The 23,618-nt window shown below is 43.5% G+C and overlaps 1 protein-coding gene and 1 non-coding gene across 2 annotated transcripts in view; one reads left to right on the top strand and one right to left on the bottom strand.

The window, feature by feature from the left end:
* LOC124623134 (ras-related and estrogen-regulated growth inhibitor) overlaps nucleotides 1–23,618 on the top strand; it is a 202,581-nt gene that overhangs the window by 146,096 nt on the left and 32,867 nt on the right. The window lies entirely within an intron of this gene.
* Nucleotides 22,586–22,660, bottom strand: Trnas-uga. The gene has a single exon. It is a non-coding gene; the product is annotated as a tRNA-Ser (tRNA).

Here is a 23,618-nt window from a genome sequence, read left to right on the forward strand (position 1 = left end):
CTGTAGGTTAGTTAGGTTAAAGTAGTTCTAAGTTATAGGGGACTGATGACCTCAGAAGCTAAGTCCCATAGTGCTCAGAGACATCTGAACCTTGTGTTTGGCCCAATGAAGGATGCAGCACATGGATGGTGGGAAGGTTATAGACGTAGCAAGTAGATGCCATGTTGAAAAATAAGATTTTGTGCCCAAAAGATGGGGAATGATACCATGTATTGGAATCCTGGATGAACCCAACCTGCATTAAAAAAATACTGTTGCATTAATTACTGAACACCCTTCGTAAAACTGAACAACGATATTCAATAGGCAAACCTGGAATATTCTTTTCATTAATAGTAACAACGATCTTCAGCGTTCCAAAATAAACGAATATGGACACCATCGCTGCTCAAACCAGGAAAGTTCCTGATTCGGTTGTAAAGTACCAACCAACAACATTGCTACAATGTTCCCACAAAATGTTGAAAAAAATGGTCCAATTCCGTATAGAGTGGAGGTTTGAATACCACGACCAGTTTTCTAGTAATAAGGCGGATTTTCGGAATGGGAAAGGTGCTGAATATGTTGTCACGCATCTGGTTTGTGACATACAGCTCTGTTTCAGCCGAAACGCTTATCTTCTAGCTTTATTTCTGAACCTAAGCAGCTACTCCCACAGCTAGCCACAAAACTGAAGGCACAATTTGAAGAACTCCTCTTCCTTTTTCTCTTTGATCGGTTGAAACTAGCCGTACATGAAGGGCATAGTGTAGAAGTACGGACTACGAGTATTGTGTTGTCGCAAGGATCGGTTTCGACACATCTGTTTAATATCTTCGTCATCGACAATTACCGGAGAAGGTGAAACTTTTGCAATACGCAGAGAGTTTATATATTTAAATGGAAAATACATCCCTAGAAGAGTGTAAGTCAAAACTGAAAACAGCATTTTTGGCTTCCCAACAGTGGCTCACAAGAAAAGGACTAGATCTATTAACAGCTAAATCAAATCCAGTGTTGTTTACGAGCCACAGAGCGAATCTGGAAGGCCGTACCACTTTCCTTCGAATATGGTAGTCACATACCTGGGACTCTACAACTACCATAAGTAACCTGCCAGATGCACACAATATATTCGGTTAAGAAATGAGATATGGCTGTCAACATAATCGGAGCTATGACAGGACTCAGGTGGAGTTTGAATACCTGTAACACTTGACTATATGTTGGTGCGTCCAGTTGCTGATTATGGGTGCGGTTGCTAAAATACCAATTCAAAGCAAAGGGGACTTTGTTTGGGAGCAATGCTCTCCATCTCTACTAATGCACTCTTGTTCGAAGCAGACGAACCTCCATCCCACTTACGCTGGGGGTTTTTCTGAGCGAATCCAACACTTCGCAGCGGTGTTCTAGGGGTAGTGTCTTTCTTTAATAACACAAACGTCTTCGATCCAGGTTCGAACCTTGCCACTGTTTACATTTTTAATAAAAGTCATCAGAAATACCGGCCGATGACTCCCGGCATAAGAAGTCACTCTTGTTCTTCCACAGCCTTGTCAAAGTGGGAGGAGGAGCCGACAGAGGTTTAGGGCACTCTCTGACCCTTTAGGGGGTTGGGGGTGGGAATTGCCCCTAAAGGCGGAAGAATCAGCAATGATCAACGGCATGGGAAGGTAGAAGTCAATGGAAACTATTGCATTAAAGACACATAACGTGTATCCACAGGACATATGACCTGTAACTGAAAGTACGTCATGATGATCTCTCCATTGGCAAAAGTTTCCGGACTAATCCCTCATTCGGATCTCCAGGAGGGACTGCAAAGATGGAGGTGACCATGAGGAAAAGACTGAATAACCAACGAAAAGATAATGTTCTACGAGTCGGGGCGTGGAACGTCTGACGTTTGAACGTGATAGGAAAACTAGAAAATCTGAAAAGGGAAATGCTAAAGCTCAATTTAGATATAATGGGGGCCAATGAAGTGAAATGGAAAGAAGACACGGATTTCTGATAACAGAGTAAAACGGTATAACGAGAGTGGGATTCTTTACAGGAAGGTAGGGCAGGGAGCGAGTTATTGTGAACAGTTAAGTGATAGGGATGTTCTCATCAGAGTCGACAGTAAACCAACATTGACGACGGTAGTTCAGGTATACATGCCGACTTCGCAAGCCGAAGATGAAAATATACAGAAGGTATATGACGATACTGAACGGATAATTCACTCCGTAAAGGTAAATGAAAATCTGTCATCGGGCATTGGAATGCGGTTGTAGAGGAAGGAGTAGCAGCAAGGGTTACCGGAGAATATGGGCTTGGTTCGAGAAATGAGAGGAGGAATACTAATTGAGTTCTCTAGTGGCGGGACGTTAAAACCAATCGTCCTTCCTTCCTTCCTTCACAATTGAGTTATGCAATAAATTTCAGCTAGTAATAGCGAATACTCTAATCAAGAATCACAAGAGGAGGAGACAGACTTGGAGAAGGCAGGGAGATACGGAAAAATTTCAGTTAGATCACATCAAGGTCAGGCAGAGAGTCCGAAACGAGATAATGGATTGTAAGGCGTTCCCAGAAGCAGATATAGACTCAGATGGCGGTTTAGAACTGGTGAAGAGTACGCTGAAGTTTAAGAGACTAGACAGGAAAAATCAGGTCGCAAAGAAGGGGGACACGGAAATAATAAGGAATGAGGAGCACCGCTTGCAGTTTTTTGGAGCTGCAGATATTGCGATAAGAAATACCTCAGTAGGCATTTCAGTTGAAAAGGAATGGATATCTGTAAAACGGATAATCACATAAGTTGGAAAGAGAACCATAGGTACAAGGAAAGTAACTGCAAAGAAATCATGGATAACTATAGCTGATCCACGAAAGAAGGAAGTACGAAAACGTTCAGGTAAATTCAGAAATACAAATCACTTAGGGAGGAAATAAATAGGAAGTTCAGGGAAGCTAAGGCGATATGGCTGCATGAAAAATGTGAAGAAATCGAAAAAAAGTGACTGTCGGAAGGACGGACTCAGCATATAGAGGATTCAAAACAATCTTCGGTGAAATAAAAGCAAGAGCGGGAACATGGAGAGTGCAATGGGAATTCCACTATTAAATGCAGAGGAGAGAGCGTATAAATGGAAAGAGTAAACTGAAGGCCTCTACTTTGGGAAGACTTTTCTGGTGACGTGATAGAAGAAGAAGCAGAAGTCGACAGAGAAGAGTTAGGGGATTCAGTATTAGACTCAGAATTTAAAACACTGTGTATGACTTAAGGTCAAATAAGGCAGAGGGGATAGATAACGCTACATCGTAATTTCTAAAATCAAAGGGGGGGGGGTGGGGGGGGGGGGGGGTGGGGAGTGGCAACAAAACGCTGTTCACGATAGTGTGTAGAATGTATGAAACCAGAACGTCATCCACACAATGCTGAAGATTGCAAGAGCCGACTGCCGACAAGAGCATGAATTATCGCACAATCAGCTTAACAGCTCATGCATTCAAGTTGCTGACAAGAATAATGTATAAGAGAATGGAAAAGGAAATTGAAGATCTCTTGCATGACGATCAGATTAGATTCAGCAAAAGTAAAGGCAAGAGAGAGGCAGTCTGACGTTGCGGTTGATAATGGAAGGAAGACTGAAGAAAAGTCAAGACACGTTAATTGGATTTGCAGACGTGGAAAAAGCGTTCGACACTGTCAAATTTTGCAAGGCGTTCGAAATTCTGAGAAGGGTAAGCTATAGGGAAAGACGGGTAATACACAATATACACAAGAAGCAAGAGGGAACAGTAAGAGTGGACGACCATGAACGCAGAGTTCTGATTAAAAAGTGTGTAAGGCAAGGGTGAAGTGTTTCGCAGATTCTATTCAGTCCATAAATCGAAAAAGCAATGACGAAAATAAAAGGAAGATTCAAGAGTGAGATCACAATTCAAGGTGAAATGATATCAATGATAAGGTTTATTGATGTTATTGTTATCCTGAGTGAAAACGAAGAAGAATAACAGGATCTGCTGAATGGAAAGAACAGTCTAATGAGTACAGAATACGGACTGAGAGTAAATCGAAGAAAGAGGAAAGTAATGAGAAATAACAGAAATGAGAACAGTGAGAAACTCAACATCAGAATTATGGATCACGAAGTAGATGAAGTTAAGGAATTCTGCTACCTATGCTGCAAAATAACCCGTGAGGGACGGTGCAAGAAAGACCCAAAAAGCAGACCTGAAGTGACAAAAAGGGCATTCGTTGCCAAGAGAAATCTATAAGTATCAAACATAAGTCTCAATTTGAGGAAGAAATTTCCAAGAATGTACGTTCTGAGCACAGTATTTTATGGTAGTGGGACTGTGGGAAAACCGGAACAGAAGAGGAGCCATTGCGATATAGTAGTACAAAAGTGTTGAAAATTAAGTAGACTGATAAGATAAAGAATGAAAAGGTTCTCCGCAGAATCGTCGAGATGAGGAAAATATGGAAAACACAGACAAGAAGATGGGACAGGATGATAGGAGATCTGTTAAGGTATCAGGGAATAACTTACATGTTACTAGATGGAGCTGCAGAGGGTAAAAACTGCAGAGGAAGACAGAAATTGGAATCCATCCAGCAAATAATTGAGGACGTAGGTTGCAACTGCTACGCTGAAATGAAATGGTTGACACAGGGTATGAATTCGTGGGGGGCCCCATCAAACCAGTCAGAAGATCGATGAATCCAAGAATCTGAGATCGATCCCCTCAAACTTCACCTTACAGGACTTAACTCTTCGCTGCTGGATCACTAGAACTTTTCCTCCCGTAGACCAAAAGTATTTAGGAATTCGGAAGCTTTCAAAGAAGATACAGTAAGTAGACCGTCGGGAGTAAACAGTTTTACCGTATCTTTCCCACCAGAATCGTCTGAGGTAAACGTAATAATAGGCACTGCCTTTCACCATTAGGCTCATATTACAAAAACACTTTGGCGCAGTTTTTAAGACTATATCCCAAAGAAATACACTCCTGGAAATTGAAATAAGAACACCGTGAATTCACTGTCCCAGGAAGGGGAAACTTTATTGACACATTCCTGGGGTCAGATACATCACATGATCACACAGACAGAACCACAGGCACATAGACACAGGCAACAGAGCATGCACAATGTCGGCACTAGTACAGTGTATATCCACCTTTCGCAGCAATGCAGGCTGCTATTCTCCCATGGAGACGATCGTAGAGATGCTGGATGCAGTCCTGTGGAACGGCTTGCCATGCCATTTCCACCTGGCGCCTCAGTTGGACCAGCGTTCGTGCTGGACGTGCAGACCGCGTGAGACGACGCTTCATCCAGTCCCAAACATGCTCAGTGGGGGACAGATCCAGAGATCTTGCTGGCCAGGGTAGTTGACTTACACCTTCTAGAGCACGTTGGGTGGCACGGGATACATACGGACGTGCATTGTCCTGTTGGAACAGCAAGTTCCCTTGCCGGTCTAGGAATGGTAGAACGATGGGTTCGATGACGGTTTGGATGTACCGTGCACTATTCAGTGTCCCCTCGACGATCGCCAGTGGTGTACGGCCAGTGTAGGAGATCGCTCCCCACACCATGATGCCGGGTGTTGGCCCTGTGTGCCTCGGTCGTATGCAGTCCTGATTGTGGCGCTCACCTGCACGGCGCCAAACACGCATACGACCATCATTGGCACCAAGGCAGAAGCGACTCTCATCGCTGAAGACGACACGTCTCTATTCGTCCCTCCATTCACGCCTGTCGCGACACCACTGGAGGCGGGCTGCACGATGTTGGGGCGTGAGCGGAAGACGGCCTAACGGTGTGCGGGACCGTAGCCCAGCTTCATGGAGACGGTTGCGAATGGTCCTCGCCGATACCCCAGGAGCAACAGTGTCCCTAATTTGCTGGGAAGTGGCGGTGCAGTCCCCTACGGCACTGCGTAGGATCCTACGGTCTTGGAGTGCATCCGTGCGTCGCTGCGGTCCAGTCCCAGGTCGACGGGCACGTGCACCTTCCGCCGACCACTGGCGACAACATCGATGTACTGTGGAGACCTCACGCCCCACGTGTTGAGCAATTCGGCGGTACGTCCACCCGGCCTCCCGCATGCCCACTATACGCCCTCGCTCAAAGTCCGTCAACTGCACATACGGTTCACGTCCACGCTGTCGCGGCATGCTACCAGTGTTAAAGACTGCGATGGAGCTCCGTATGCCACGGCAAACTGGCTGACACTGACGGCGGCGGTGCACAAATGCTGCGCAGCTAGCGCCATTCGACGGCCAACACCGCGGTTCCTGGTGTGTCCGCTGTGCCGTGCGTGTGATCATTGCTTGTACAGCCCTCTCGCAGTGTCCGGAGCAAGTATGGTGGGTCTGACACACCGGTGTCAATGTGTTCTTTTTTCCATTTCCAGGAGTGTATATACTACTGATGGCTTCAAAATGAGTGACTCCGTTGGAAGTGCGTACAGCACGTAATGTTTGTAGAAGTCTGAGCTATTCAAGAAACCAGAAGAGCCAAGTATGATGCATGAGTAACTGGTCGTGACGCTAGAAGCACTTCGTTCCCACTCGAGGATGGCAGCCTCTCTTCATTTCCTATTCAGGGACTCTTTACCTGCTCTACCAGTACTAAAAGATTTAGCACGTGTTTGACTAAAACAGCGGTTGTATCAATATCATCAAAGTACTGGACTCGATCCGAGAGATGATGATTCCCTTAATTTCACTTGGGCGAGAATGTACTGCGGGGCACAAGTAATGAAGCTGTCAACTGCTTAGCCGGAGAAGTTGCTGTGACGGGCCGTACTACTTGAACTGCAATTTCAAGTACATGTTACCGATATTTCCTACAAAGAAGTATGATAGAAGATTGGCAACAAGAATGGGAGGAAGCAGCTAGATACAGAGGCTAGGTGTAAGCAACAATTCATCCATTGGTCCCCTGTTCCATAAAATCCCATACAAATTCACCGGCTAGCACATCACTTCTCTATTTGCCAGACTCAAATATACCCACAGATGTTTCCGTAAACATTTTCACAGGACGCCCATTGTGCGGACACCTTTCTGCTCTTGTAAAGAAGAGGTTGCAGATCGCCTTTTCTTTGGGTGCACCAGACTACATGGAAGTACTGCAATCCTTGTGAAACTTGGTCATCTTTTGCCAACCTGCGTGATGGCTTTGTTAACAACACAGTTTTTTTCGACGCAATGTACAGAGTTCCTGTTGCTACAGGCACCTGCATCTGAGAACTATACATCACTGACAATGGACTGCACTAAAGTGTTCTATAACATTTGATTTTACAATGATTGTATGGTATTGGCCTATTTGTAACCATAGATGCTCTACTTGTATGTGTGTGTGCGCAAGCAAACAAGCATGCATCCATGTCTGCATAAGATTGCATTGTGAAGATTGAAGATACAGACACCGTATAAACACAGACATTAAAACCATCAATGATGTATCCAATTTGTCAATGGGCTAAAATGACGATTTAATATTTGTCTCGCTGTGTGGGAATCGTCAACTGTGGAAGTAAAGCGGTTGTGACTGTGTGACATAAGAAAGTCTGGATCGTTCCTGGAGGTTTGCTTGGGTAGCCAAAATAGTTAAGGCGACTGCCCACTAAAAGCAGGAAATCGGAGTTCAAGTCCCAGCTTGGCACAAATTTTCATGTGTTGCAAACAGCTGATGTCAATGTATAGTCGCAATATGCGTCTCTATTTTGTAAAGTCTACCACAGCTGTAATTGTCAGTAATCGTATCTGTTTCTTCATACATGCATGCAAGTTTGAAGGACAGCGTATTGTAAAGATACAGACAATGTACAAACACAGATATCGTAACCATTAATGATGTATTCATGTCTTGATGGGCTAAAATGATGATATAATATTTGTCTTCCTGTGTGGGAATCACAAATTGTGTGAACATAATAGTTGTGACTACGTGATGTATGGAAGTGTGGATCAGTTCTGGAGGCATGATCAGATAGCCAAAGTCGTTAAGATGACTGCTCACAATAAGTGGGATATCTGAGCTCTAGTCCTAGTCCAGTACAAATTTTCATCTTTTTCTAGCAAATAGTACAGCCCATGCATAACAGTATTCGCAAATTGTGAGTACATATCATGTATTTAACATGGCTGTAGATCATAAGTAGTGGCATGCATATATGTCTGAAGGACATTTGCATCGAACTACACAGACACTGTGAAACACGGACACTGTGTACAATGTCTGTCATCTTCCATGGTTCTTCTGAAAACAAATTTCTGTTAACACTCAAGAGATGACATAGTTCTGCCTTTTCACATTCATTAACCCTGTGGCACATAGCGTCCACTACAGTCTACAGCTGTTAATGGTCGTTTCTTTGGCATTTTCAATCAGTTCTGAGGATGCAAATGCCCACAGTTCACTGCAGTGGGCGCTCCCTACTGGTGTTGTGTCGTGCATGCACTTTCAGCCACATGACTGATTGAAAACGCCAGAGAATCGAGCATTAAAAGTTGTCCACTGCAGTGAAATTCACGTACCACAGGGTTAATATCTCTTGTGTTACTTACTGTCCCACAAGCGAATTTATTACCAAATCCCCTCCACTTATTTTTCAATTTAACTATCTTCCTACCCTGTCCAGTATTCAGTTCCAGCACCTGGTCTTTGCAATCTGTACTTGCACCGTGTTTACCAAAAAATGTACACCTAAAACAACATGTACACTTAATCCGGAAATTACAAAAAATGCCTGCTTGAACAGCACCCATCACCATTTACATCTAAAACTATGTCTTTCCTTACTGGTTTGTTGTAATTCTCACTAGCATACTTAATTTTTATCACTGTGCCTGGAGTTTCAGCTGTGTTTCTTTTCTTAATATATTTACAGAAATTTTGTACTATCCTATAATAAAACTCCTAGTGTCCATCAAGACAGTCTCACAAATCTCATCAACTTCAGTATTCGTTACTGGTTTCATTTTCTCAGTAAAGGCATGTTTCAATTCTGTTTTTGCCCAAAGAACCTCCTCTACCTCATGTATACACTTCTTAATCATCTGTTTATCACTACAATCTTAATCATCACTACAATCTCTTTAACCCCTGCAAATATTAAATTAAAATTTGGGTCTTGAATACTTAACCCTCTTAATTACTGAGCAACATTATGTTTCTCTTCATCCTATGCTCCTGGCAGTAGCAGCTGATGAAATTTTATATAATCTATTCACTCCTTGTGCTCATAAACTCTCTCATCCTTTACCATCCCCCCACTGCTTAATTCACTTTTGTCCCCAACTATATGTTGCTCTTGACGAATAATCAAAACGGTTTGGATTTCATTTTCTTCCCCACTAATATTATTATTAACTTTATTATTAACATCAGTGGTATCATCCATTCTATTACCCATACTACCTTTACCCTTCAGACACACATGTTTTTCCTGTAACAATCTAACATTTCTATCCCCTCTAAATATTTCAGCAAAAGCATCTTTATTTTCAGCGTTCTCCTCACTTGCCTCACTGACCTGCCAAGCATAATCAAACTTGAGAAGCCTCAAATCTTCAACTACCTATTTCTAGAACTATTTAGCCCTTGTTACCCAATCACGGCGATCAAAATCATTCTCCTTCTTATTCTCTTGAGACTCTCCACACCAGTCATTCTCTTCAACCATCTGTAGGTTAAAGTTATCCAATAAGTGTGCCTGCACAACCTCTTCATTCACATCAACAAGAATTCTATTGGTGTTTTCTGACGAAGCTCCACGAGGTCTGTCTGTTGACATATAATTTATCAGAATTGAACAAGGTGTTGGGAAGATATTAATTCTGAAAGTTCATTTTAGTTGCAAATATTTGATAATTAACAAATAAAAAATTACTGGTCTCATTGAGGGCGCGATTATATGCACACACACATCTTACTGTATTTTCCTCTTTCTGTAGACGGTCTTGGTTATTATATAGCTGTCTTGTATCAGGTTTTACAGAATATTTGTCTAAATTTCCTTGACATTTACGTTTATGGTCACAAATTTTTTGTCATCAGACTACCGGTTTCGGTCCATAATGACCTCCTTCAGATCTGTTTTATAAAACACAGATGTTTTTGGTTCAAATGGTTCTGAGCACCATGCGACTTAACATCTGACGTCATCAGTTCCATAGAACTTAGAACTACTTAAATCTAACTAACCTAAGGACATCACACACATCCATACCCGAGGCAGGATTCGAACCTGCGACTGTAGCGGTCGCGTGGTTCCAGACTGGAACGCCTAGAACCGCTCGGCCACTCCGGACCGCACAGATGTTTTTGCAAAACAAATTTGAAGATCGTCATTATAGACCCCAACCGAAAGTCTGATGACAAAAAAATTGTGACCATAGACGTAAAGCAAAGTAAATTTATTCTATATTCGGGTCACTGTTCAATTTGCGACTATGCCACAGCTTGTGGAATATTTGTCTGTTAATGAGGTGTCATAGTCTCTTGTTTCCGCCTTGAGAACTAGGATCTCAAATGCCCCTCTCCATAGGTCTGTTTTCTTAAGTTCCGGTATTCAGCCATAGCAAGCTGCAGCCTCATATATTATATAGATGGCAGCTACTGCAGAATACTGGTAGACACAGGGTGATACACATTTTGCTTTGATAAGAATGCAGTGAAAAACGCTAATGAAGGATGTAATAGAGGGATGTCAAAGAAGAATTGGTGCACATCGACAACCGGTTCATTTCCATTCTCACCGTCGAGTTTCTGACAAAGTCGAAGGCGATGTAGACGGCTGGGAAAAATACCATGGTTTAGCCTCATCCCTAATACATTCTAGGTGCTCCTTCTGCTGCGGTTGATTCTGTGCAATCAAGGTTTGGATGGTAACTTGTCGCAAACTCGTCATAATAACTGGATTTTAACTGCCTTGGAATGCTCCCATTTTCTCGGCAAAGAAATTTAATGTGGGATTTAAAATTATGTGGAGGGTAAATTTAAGTGTAAAAAAGTGTCTGCTTCCTGCAAAAGTATAGGGGTTGTGTAACCTACCCCTCACTTATCGACCTTAATGACAGTGAAAAATTAAACCGCGTGTACCTAATGGAAATTTGGGAAAAGCAATCGTCACCGAAGTTAATTTGTCGGTAAAGAGGGAGGAAAGGGTTACATCTAAATGAAAGGAAAAATGCAAATGAAACTGGTGGAAATTAATTTTGAAAAGGGGCAAAGTTAATAAAGAAAGTAAATGTGCAGCCGTTACGTTACCAATTAACTAGCGGTAATTAGATATTTGAGATTTGGGGAAAATTACGGTCGCCAGTCCTATGGACAATTACTATAGTAACTGAAAAAGAAAGGTTATTGCACATATCATTAGCACTAGAAGCGTGGCAACTGAAGGTTGACACCTGTAGTGTGAAAACTGAAAGTTTGTCAAAAGTAATAAATTTCGCTACACTCTGACTTAATTTAGCAAAATAATTAATAAAACCGGAAAATTGAAAGTTAATTTAGTGACTGAAATTAATAGTGAGCTTTGTTTTTGAAGCACATCGAAATTCAATAAAATACGGTTAGTCTTGGGCTACCTCAACAATCATTTCAAAAGCTACTTGAATCTACGCAATTTAGAAATAAGATATTTAACTTTGAACTTGAATTAAATGATTCTTAACAATTAACAATAGTAAAATTTAGTACGTACCAAGCTGAGCTGCAGTCACAGGTAAGCTAAAATATGGTAACAAAACTCGCACTCTTAATTTGTGCTTGTGTAATCTAAATATTGTAGCCAGCTATGAATACTTTAACTGAACTTTGAAATTAAAGCAGTGAAATGGGATGATATTACTTTAATGCTGGCGTCTGAATTTCAACGACACTCGGGTTCGTTCCGGAAAAGGAAGGGACCCTGCTTGGTAATGCAATTGGGACAATGAGCAACTAAGGTTCATGCTACGTTGCTGTAATTTAGTGAGAAAAATTTAACAGTTCGAAAAGCTGAGGTCTGCCATACAGTTCTAAAAGTTTACGTGCTACCAGTCTTCATTGTTGGTTGATTGAAGGTTTGAAGTCGTCGATCGACGAGGTGGCGACAGTCACTCATTGTCGGCCGTCGCTGTTGCAGAAGCTGGATGTTGGCGCGCCTTCTTCTCGACATGGTCTCCAGGCGAAACGGGCTCTTGATGTGTGTCAGCTAACGCTCCCGTCCGCGACACCATGTCAGAAACTAACATAGCAAGTCGAGCGCTATTACGTGCTGGCAAACCCCGAAAGCGCGGCAACTCGCGGGAGCGTCACACAACACTCCTGCTCCACTGCCCTCCTCCAGCCAGACTCTCTGTGCCCGCGCTCCACGCGGCAGCGTTAACACTACCAAAGATCCTACACACTTTGGTTCTCCACACGACCTATCGATATAATCGTTCAATAGCATATTTTTCCCTAGGCAAGAGCCAGCGAAAAAATACAAATAGTATTCACAAAACAAACCAATTATACATCGCCATAAATGCATATATATATATATATATATATATATATATATATATATATATATATATATATATATATATACAGTAAAACAATTACAATATACACTCCTGGAAATGGAAAAAAGAACACATTGACACCGGTGTGTCAGACCCACCATACTTGCTCCGGACACTGCGAGAGGGCTGTACAAGCAATGATCACACGCACGGCACAGCGGACACACCAGGAACCGCGGTGTTGGCCGTCGAATGGCGCTAGCTGCGCAGCATTTGTGCACCGCCGCCGTCAGTGTCAGCCAGTTTGCCGTGGCATACGGAGCTCCATCGCAGTCTTTAACACTGGTAGCATGCCGCGACAGCGTGGACGTGAACCGTATGTGCAGTTGACGGACTTTGAGCGAGGGCGTATAGTGGGCATGCGGGAGGCCGGGTGGACGTACCGCCGAATTGCTCAACACGTGGGGCGTGAGGTCTCCACAGTACATCGATGTTGTCGCCAGTGGTCGGCGGAAGGTGCACGTGGCCGTCGACCTGGGACCGGACCGCAGCGACGCACGGGTGCACGCCAAGACCGTAGGATCCTACGCAGTGCCGTAAGGGACCGCAGCGCCACTTCCCAGCAAATTAGGGACACTGTTGCTCCTGGGGTATCGGCGAGGACCATTCGCAACCGTCTCCATGAAGCTGGGCTACGGTCCCGCACACCGTTAGGCCGTCTTCCGCTCACGGCCCAACATCGTGCAGCCCGCCTCCAGTGGTGTCGCGACAGGCGTGAATGGAGGGACGAATGGAGACGTGTCGTCTTCAGCGATGCAGGTGAGCGCCACAATCAGGACTGCATACGACCGAGGCACACAGGGCCAACACTCGGCATCATGGTGTGGGGAGCGATCTCCTACACTGGCCGTACACCACTGGTGATCGTCGAGGGGACACTGAATAGTGCACGGTACATCCAAACCGTCATCGAACCCATCGTTCTACCATTCCTAGACCGGCAAGGGAACTTGCTGTTCCAACAGGACAATGCACGTCCGCATGTATCCCGTGCCACCCAACGTGCTCTAGAAGGTGTAAGTCAACTACCCTGGCCAGCAAGATCTCCGGATCTGTCCCCCATTGAGCATGTTTGGGACTGGATGAAGCGTCGTCTCACGCGGTCTGCACGTCCACCACGAACGCTGGTCCAACTGAGGCGCCAGGTGGAAATGGCATGGCAAGCCGTTCCACAGGACTACATCCAGCATCTCTACGATCGTCTCCATGGGAGAATAGCAGTCTGCATTGCTGCGAAAGGTGGATATACACTGTACTAGTGCCGACATTGTGCATGCTCTGTTGCCTGTGTCTATGTGCCTGTGGTTCTGTCAGTGTGATCATGTGGTGTATCTGACCCCAGGAATGTGTCAATAAAGTTTCCCCTTCCTGGGACAATGAATTCACGGTGTTCTTATTTCAATTTCCAGGAGTGTATAAAGTGACAGAAATGTCATATCTTCAGGTGATAAAATAAGGGAAAAAAATTTATAGTACAATAGATGGAAATAGGAGGATATGCATTTCCGGCATTACAGTTGGACAAAAATATGGAAACACTGCAATAAATGCGTGGATGAACATAAAGGCAGGTGCTAGGCTAGACTGCAGGTTGCGAGGTTGTGTTTGACCACGAGCGACTCCTGTCCGATGTCGTCTGTATGGTGCAAGTGTCAGTCATGGTGATAACAATGTTCTTTGTAGATCTGAGCGCATTATATATGCCGGAGCTAAATGAATTCGAACGTGGACAAATTGTTGGTGCTTGCACGAGGTAGCCGAAGTATTTGGTGTTTCAAGAGACACCCTATCGAATATTGATACCACAAACAGTCTATTCCACGAGAAAGTTTACGCCATAATTTTAAATGTGACGTCCGCAGAGACATCTCTAGTAGTAGTCTGTAATCAATGCGCTTTTGCACAGCGTGTAGCTAAACAGTGCGGAAGTTGAATGTTTTGTTTTGTTGGTTGCAATTTAAAATAAGTGCAAAGTATCTGAAACGTAACGAGGCAGTGTAAACTATCCAAAGGCACCACAGCTTTCCTATGGAGCTTCTGATAAAATTCTTAGAAAATCAAAGACATTCATATCGAAGTGGCTCAACGATATTTAGAGGTTGGAAACGTGGATACTTTAATGAAGTGAGGGCTAAGGTGCCAGGGTATAATCGATAATAGCGGCGATTGTTTTAACTATTAGGTAATTGTGCAGTTGGTAATAACATGTATTTTGATGCAAACAAACATACTGAAGCGCCAAAGAACTGTTATAGACATGCGTGTTCAAATACAGAGATATGTGAACAGGCAGAGTACGGCGCTGCTGACGGCAACGCCCACATAAGGCAACAAGTGTCGGCGAGTTGCTAGCTCGGTTACTGCTGCGGCAATGGCAGGTCATCAAGATTTAAGTGAGTTTGAACGTGGGGTTATAGTCGGCGCACGAGGAATGGGTCATTGCTTCTCCGAGGTACCGATGAAGTGGGGATTTTTTAGTTCGACGATTTCACGAGTGTACCATGACTATCAGGAATCCGGCAAAACATCAAATCTCCGACATCCTGCCGCCAGAAACAGATCCTGCAAGAACGGGACCAACGGCGACTGAAGAGAATGAATCAACTGGACAGAAGTACAACCCTTCGGCAAGTTGCTGCAGATTTCAATGCTGGGCCATCAACAAGTGTCAGCGTGCGAACCATTCATCGATATGGGCTTTTGGAGCCGAAGACCTCTCGTGTACCCTTGATGACTGCACGACACAAACCTTTAAGCCTCGTCTGGGCCCGTCAACCCCGACATTGGACTGTTGATGACTGAAAACATGTTGCCTGATCGGGCGAGTCTAATTGCGTCGAGCGGATGGACGCGTGCGGCTATGGAAACAACCCCATGAATCCATGGACCCCCCATGTCATCTGCTGGCAGAGGGTCTGTAATGGTGTGGGGCGTCTGCAGTTGGAGTGATATGGGACCCCTGATACGTCTACATACGACTCTGACAGCTGAAACGTACGTAACCATCCTGACTGATCACCTGCATCCATTCATATCCATTGTGCATACCGACGGACTTGGGCAATTCCAGCAGAACAATACGACACTCCACACGCCCAGAATTGCTACAGAGTGGCTCCAGGAACATTCTTCTGAGTTTAAACACTTCTCCTGGCCACCAAACTCACCGCACATGAACATTATTGAACATATATGGGATGCCCCTGTACGTGCTGTTCAGAGGAGATCTCCATCCCCTCGTACTCTTACGAATTTATGAACAGCCCTGCAGGATTCATTGTGTAAGTTCCCACCAGCACTACTTCAGACATTAGTCGAGTCCATGCCACGTCGTGTTGGAGCACTTCTGCGTACTCGCGGGAGCCCTACCCGATATTAGGCAGCTGTACCAGTTTCTTTGACTCTTCAGTGTATTTATAATAATCTCTTTTACTTCATATAGATAACGGTTTATACTTTCTTGTGGAAAGCGGAAAAACATCATCTGCTAATTCTCAACGCGGACAAAATTAAGTGTGGAGTGACTGTGACACGGTCATTGACGGTGATTGTGACGAGAAGTAACTGGACGGCACCTGCAAAAGTCACTGTATGACTGATTGTCACATTCGCGAACCCAGTCAGGACCAAAGCAACACGAAGTTCCATAAGAAAGTTATTGCAGAGTAGCCGAAATCCCAAAACCATTCATCAGTGTTGCAGAAGCTCGTATGAGGAAAACGTGGTGCCGAACCCTAAAACCTGGACTGTGGAACACTGGAAGAAAGTCATTTCCAACTTCTGGCAGAGTTTATATCCGAAAAGTGAAACAGATGAGGAGTTCGGTGATGATTTGGGCAGCCATATGGCGGTGTTCCACGGTCCCCGTGGTTACCCTGCACGGTCATATTACTGCCAAGGATTATGTGGACATTTAGACTGATTCGTTCTGTCCCATGGTACATGGTACAATCTCACCTAGCCATGACAATTCGCACCACAGTCATCATATCTCAGTAGTACTGAATGTTTATGATCCACTTTTCGCTATCCAACACTATCACCGTTACCTGAGCTTGGCACTATTTTGCAAGGAAGAAACCTTGCAAGCCATAGAGGACCTGAATTTATCCATTTCGAGACGAATGGAAGCTGTTTTGAATGTCAACGGTTTTCCTGCAGCTTGTGAGGCATGGCAATGTGTTACGTTTTTCGTGTTTCTATATGTTTGTCCATCCCCTGTACATCGACTTTCACGTTGTCATTACAAAGGGTTTCCCTCTTCCGATCACTGCATGCACTACTCTGTTTTGTTATTCATAAACTTTATATAATGTTTTGTTCTCATTAACCTTAATACAGACATGGAATCAGACACTATCAAAATTTTGTTTGGACCTCGTACGTAGCCCTTTGAAGTTTGCTTTGTTGCAGCAGTGTAGATGAAGTAATAACAGTCCCGTTTATTGTCTATTCCCAGTACATCTCTGAGTGAATACTGACAGGTTCCTTCTCTGGGTATGCAGTTAGACTTGTAGGCAGACGACTTGCGGTGGCAACATTGCCGGGTTCATGTGTTCATAAGCCGGGGGTACCCTCCTGATACGACTGCTTATTTTTCACAACAGTGGGGAATAACGCTATACTTACGATTACCGTAAGTTCATTAAGCAATATCGTTTTTAAATGACATTTATCTGCCACTTTCTGTCTTCGTAGATGAAGCGGGAGACAATATATTGAGGTGACAAAAGTCGTGGGATACTTCCCGATATCGTGTCGGACCTCCATTGCCCTCTGTACTGCAGCAGCTCGAAGTGGCACGGATGCAGAAATTTTGACCCCTCATACCACTATAGCCGCCCATAGTTGCGAAAGTGCTGCCGGTGCAGTATTTTGTGCACAAACCAATCTCTCGATTACGTCCCATAAATGTTGCTGTTGGGTAATCTTAAATGTTGCTGTTGGGTAATCTGTGTGGCTAAACCATTCCCTCGAACCGTCCACAATGTTTTCAAACCAATCGCGAACAATGGCGCATTATCATCCATAGGAATTCCACCGTTGTTTGGGAATATAAAGTCCATGAATGGCTGAATATTGTTTTCAAATTGTCTCCAGGGGGGGACCAGTAGACCCACTCCATTGCATGTAAACACAGCACACACCATTATGAAGCCACCACCAGCCTGCACAGTGCCTTGTTGACAGCCTGATCTATGTCTAGGGGACTGATCACCTCAGATGTTAAATCCCATAGTGCTTGGAGCCATTTTTGACAACTTGGATCCTTGGCTTCGTGGGGTCTGCGCTACACTCGAAACTCGAACCCTACCATCAGTTCTTTCTTTCCTCCTCTCTTTTTTCTTATTCTTCTGACTATTTTGATTTAGCCCGCCACAAACTCCACTACTGACTCAACCTTTTCATCTCAGAGTACTACTTGCAACCTACCTCCTCAATTATTTGCTGGATGTATTCCAATCTCTGTCTTTCTCTACAGTTTTTGCCCTTTACCGTTCCCTCTAGTACCCTCAATCATTCCCTCATGCCTTAACAAATGTCCTATTATCTTGTCTCTTCTCCTTATCAGTGTTTTCCACGTATTCCTTTCCTCTCCGATTCTGTGCAGAGCCTTCTCATGCCTTACCTTATCAGTCCACCTTATTTTCAACATTCGTCTGTAGCACCACATCTTAAATGCTTCGATTCTCTTCTGTTCCTGTTTTCCCACAGTCCATGTTTCACTACCACACAATGATGTACAACAGACGTATGTTCTCAGAAATATCTTCCCTAGATTAAGGCGTATGTTTAATACTAGCAGACTTCTCTTAGTCAGGAATGCCCTTTTTGACATTGCAAGTCTTCTTTTGATGCCCTCCTTGCTCTGTCCGTCTTTGGTTATTTTCCTGCCAAGGTAACATCAACTTTTCGACTATCAATCTTGATATTAAGTTCCTCGCTATTCTCATTTCTACCGTTTCTCATTACTTTCGTCTTTCTTCGATTTACTGTCAGTCCACATTCTGTATTCATTAGATTGTTCATTCCATTCAGCAGATCAGGTAATTCTTCTTTACTTTCACTCAGAATAGTAATGGCGTCTGCGAATCTTATAATCTCATAGCCTTATAACCTTTCACCTTGAATTTTAATCCCACTCCAGGACCTTCCTTTTATTTTCATCATGGCTTCTTCGAGGTGCACATTGAAAAATAGGGGCGAAAGACTAAATCTATCTCTTACACCCTTTTCAATGCGAGCACTTCGTTTTTGGTCGTCTACTCTTATTACTCCCTCTTGGCTCTTGTACTTATTGTATATTACCAGTATTTCCCTACAGCTTATCCCTATTTTTCTCTGAATTTCAAACATCTTGCACCATTTTACATTGTCGAACGCTTTTTCCAGGTCAACAAATCCTATGAACGTGTTTTGATTTTTCTTTGGTCTTTCTTCTATTACCAACCGTACTGTCAGATTTGCCTCTGTTGTGCCTTTACCTTTCCTAAAGCCAAACTAATCCTCAATTTTTTCCATTCCTCTGTACATTATTCTTGTCAGCAACTTGGGTGCATGACCTGTTAAGCTAATTGTACGATAATTCTCGCGCTTGTCAACTCTTTCAGTCTTCGGAATTGTATGACTGATGTTGTTGTTGTTGTGGTCTTCAGTCCGGAGACTGGTTTGATGCAGCTCTCCATGCTACTCTACCCTGTGCAAGCTTCTTCATCTCCCAGTACCTACTGCAGCCTACATCCTTCTGAATCTGCTTAGTGTATTCATCTCTTGGTCTCCCTCTACGATTTTTATCCTCCACGCTGCCCTCCAATTCTAAATTGGTGATCCCTCGATGTCTCAGAACATGTCCTACCAACCGACCCCTTCTTCTGGTCAAGTTGTGCCACAAGCTCCTCTTCTCCCCAATTCTATTCAATACCTCCTCATTAGTTATGTGATCTACCCATCTAATCCTCAGCATTCTTCTGTAGCACCACATTTCGAAAGCTTCTATTCTCTTCTTGTCTAAACTATTTATTGTCCACGTTTCACCTCCATACATGGCCACACTCCATACAAATACTTTCAGAAACGACTTCCTGACATTTAAATCTATACTCGATGTTAATAAATTTTTCTTCTTCAGAAACGCTTTCCTTGCCATTGCCAGTCTACATTTTATATCCTCTCTACTTCGACCACCATCAGTTATTTTGCTCCCTAAATAGCAAAACTCCTTTACTACTTTAAGTGTCTCATTTCCTAATCTAATTCCCTCAGCATCACCAGACTTAATTCGACTACATACCCCTCGACTCTTATAACTGCCATCTGCTTTCTGTACAAATTGTAAATAGCCTTTCGCTCCCTGTATTTTACCCCTGACACCTTCAGAATTTGAAAGAGAGTATTCCAATCAACATTATCAAAAGCTTTCTCCAAATCTACAAATGCTAAAACGTTGGTTTGCCTTTCCTTCATCTTTCTTCTAAGATAAGTCGTAGGGTTAGTATTGCCTCACGTTTTCCAACATTTCTACGGAATCCAAACTGATCTTCCCCGAGGCCGATTTCTATCAGTTTTTCCATTCGTCTGTAAAGAATTCGCGTTAGTATTTTGCAGCTGTGGCTTATTAAACTGATAGTTCGGTAATTTTCACATCTGTCAACACCTGCTTTCTTTGGGATTGGAATTATTATATTCTTCTTGAAGTCTGAGGGTATTTCGCCTGTCTCATACATCTTGCTCACCAGATGGTAGAGTTTTGTCAGGACTGGCTCTCCCAAGGCTGTCAGTAGCTGTAATGGAATGTTGTCTACTCCGGGGGCCTTGTTTCGACTTAGGTCTTTCAGTGCTCTGTCAAACTCTTTACGCAGTATCATATCTCCCATTTCATCTTCATCTACCTCCTCTTCCATTTCCATAATATTGTCCTCAAGTACGTCGACCTTTTATAGACCCTCTATATACTCCTTCCACCTTTCTGCTTTCCCTTCTTTGCTTAGAACTGGGTTTCCATCTGAGCTCTTGATATTCATACAAGTGGCTCTCTTTTCTGCAAACGTCTCTTTAATTTTCCTGTAGGCAGTATCTATCTTACCCCTAGTGAGATAAGCCTCTACATCCTTACATTTGTACTCTAGCCATACCTGCTTAGCCATTTTGCACTTCCTGTCGATCTCATTTTTGAGACGTTTGTATTCCTTTTTGCCTGCTTCATTTACTGCATTTTTATATTTTCTCCTTTCATCAATTTAATTCAATATTTCTTCTGTTAGCCAAGGGTTTCTACTAGCCCTCGTCTTTTTACATATTTGATCCTCTTCTGCCTTCAATACTTCATCCCTCAAAGCTACCCATTCTTCTTCTACTGTATTTCTTTCCCCCAGTCCTGTCAATTGTTCCCTTATGCTCTCCCTGAAACTCTGTACAACCTCTGGTTTAGTCAGTTTATCCAGGTCCCATCTCCTTAAATTCCCACCTTTTTGCAGTTTCTTCAGTTTTAATCTACAGTTCATAACCAATAGATTGTGGTCAGAGTTGACATCTGCACCTGGAAACGTCTTACAACTTAAAACCTGGTTCCTAAATCTCTGTCTTACCATTATATAATCTATCTGATACCTTTTAGTATCTCCAGGGTTCATCCATGTATACAACCTTCTTTCATGATTCTTGAACCAAGTGTTGGCTATGATTGAGTTATGCTCTGCGCAAAATTCTAGCAGGCGGCTTCCTCTTTCATTTCTAAGCCCCAATCCATATTCACCTACTATGTATCCTTCTCTCCCTTTTCCTACTGACGAATTCCAGTCACCCATGACTACTAAATTTTCGTCTCCCTTCACTATCTGAATAATTTCTTTTATCTCATCATACATTTCATCAATTTCTTCGTCATCTGCAGAGCTAATTGGCATATAAACTTGTACTACTGTAGTAGGCGAGGGCTTCGTGTCTATCTTGGCCACAATAATACGTTCACTATGCTGTTTGTAGTAGCTTACCCGTGCTCCTATTTTTTTATTCATTATTAAACCTACACCTGCATTACCCCTATTTGATTTTGTATTTATAACCCTGTATTCACCTGACCAAAAGTCTTGTTCCTCCTGCCACCGAACTTCACTAATTCCCACTATATCTAACATTAACCTATCCATTTCCCTTTTTAAATTTTCTAACCTACCTGCCCGATTAAGGGATCCGACATTCCACGCTCCGATCCGTAAAACGCCAGGTTTTTTTTTCTCCTGATAATGACGTCCTCTTGAGTAGTCCCCGCCCGGAGATCCGAATGGGGGACTATTTTACCTCCGGAATATTTTACCCAATAGGACGTCATCATCATTTAATCATACAGTAAAGCTGCATGCCCTCGGGAAAAATTACGGCTGTAGTTTCCCCTTGCTTTCAGCCGTTCGCAGTACCAGAACAGCAAGGCCATTTTGGTTACTGTTACAAGGCCAGATCAGTCAATCATCCAGACTGTTGCCCCTGCAACTACTGAAAAGGTTGCTGCCCCTCTTCAGGAACCACACGTTTGTCTGGCCCTTCAACAGATACCCCTCCGTTGTGGTTGCACCTACAGTACGGCTATCTGTATCGTTGAGGCACGCAAGCCAGATATTTTTCCGAAAGTCAGATGTATGTCACCAGACTCATACACTCCCATGGCAACTGTCGTTTTGTTACCACTTCTACCAGTAATTTTAGAAATTCTGATGAAATGTTATCTATCCTTTCTGCCTTATTTGATGCTAAGTCCTCCAAACTCTTTTAATTTCTGATTCTAATACTGGATCCCCTCTCTCTTCTAAATATACTCCTGCTTCCTCTTCTATCACGTCAGAAAAATATTTTTCCTCATAAAGGCCTTCAATGTACTCTTTCCACCTATCCGATGTCGTCTCTGCATTTAACAGTGGAATTCCCGTTACACCCTTAGTGTTGGCACCCTTACTTTATATTTTGCCAAAGGTTCCCAGAATGATGTTTTCACTCTGCAGCGGAGTTTGCGCTGATATGAAACTTCCTGGCAGATTAAAACTGTATGCCGGACCGAGACTCGAACTCGGGACCTTTGCCTTTCACGGGCAAGTGCTCTACCAACTGAGCTACCCAAGCACGACTCACGCCCCGTCCTCACAGCTTTGCTTCTGCCAGTACCTCGTCTCCTACCTTCCAAACTTAACAGAAACTCTTCTGCGAACCTTGCATATCAGCGCACACCCCGCTGCAGAGTGAAAATCTCATTCTGGAAACATCCCCCAGGCTGTGGCTTGCCATGTCTCCGCAATATCCTTTCTTTCAGGGGTGCTAGTTCTGCAAGGTTCGCAGAAGAGCTTCTGTTAAGTTTGGAAGGTAGGAGACGAGGTACTGGCAGAAGTAAAGCTGTAAGGACGGGGCGTGTGTCGTGCTTGGGTAGCTCAGCTGGTACAGCACTTGCCGGCCGCGGTGGCCGTGCGGTTCTAGGCGCTCCAGTCCGGAGCCGCGCTGTTGCTACGGTCGCAGGTTCGAATCCTGCCTCGGGCATGGGTGTATGTGATGTCCCTAGGTTAGTTAGGTTTAAGTAGTTCTAAGTTCTAGGGGACTGATGACCACAGCAGTTGAGTCCCATAGTGCTCAGAGCCATTTGAACCAACCATTTGGTAGAGCACTTGCCCGCGAAAGGCAAAGGTCCCGAGTTCGAGTCTCGGCCCGGCACACAGTTTAATCTTCCAGGAAGTTTCTTGCCGAAGGTTGTTTTGACTCTCCTACATGCTGAGTCAGTCCTTCAGACAAACATTTCTTTTTCGATTTCTTTACAGTTTTCATGCAGCCATTTCGTCATAGCTTCCCTGCGCTTCCTATTTATTTCATTTCTCAGCGATTTGTATTTCTGTATTCCTGAATTTCCTGTAACATTTTTATATTTTCTTCTTACATCGATCAACTGAAGTGTTTTTCTGTTTCCCATAGTTTCTTCGCAGTTACCTTCTTTGTGCCTATGTAATTCCTTCCAATTTCTGTGATTGCCCTTTTTTCAGATATCCATTACTGCCTACTGAGCTATTCCTTATTGCTTTATCTATCGCCTTAGAGAA

This window comes from Schistocerca americana, chromosome 7, assembly GCF_021461395.2.
Source record: "Schistocerca americana isolate TAMUIC-IGC-003095 chromosome 7, iqSchAmer2.1, whole genome shotgun sequence".
Lineage (NCBI taxonomy): Eukaryota > Metazoa > Arthropoda > Insecta > Orthoptera > Acrididae > Schistocerca > Schistocerca americana.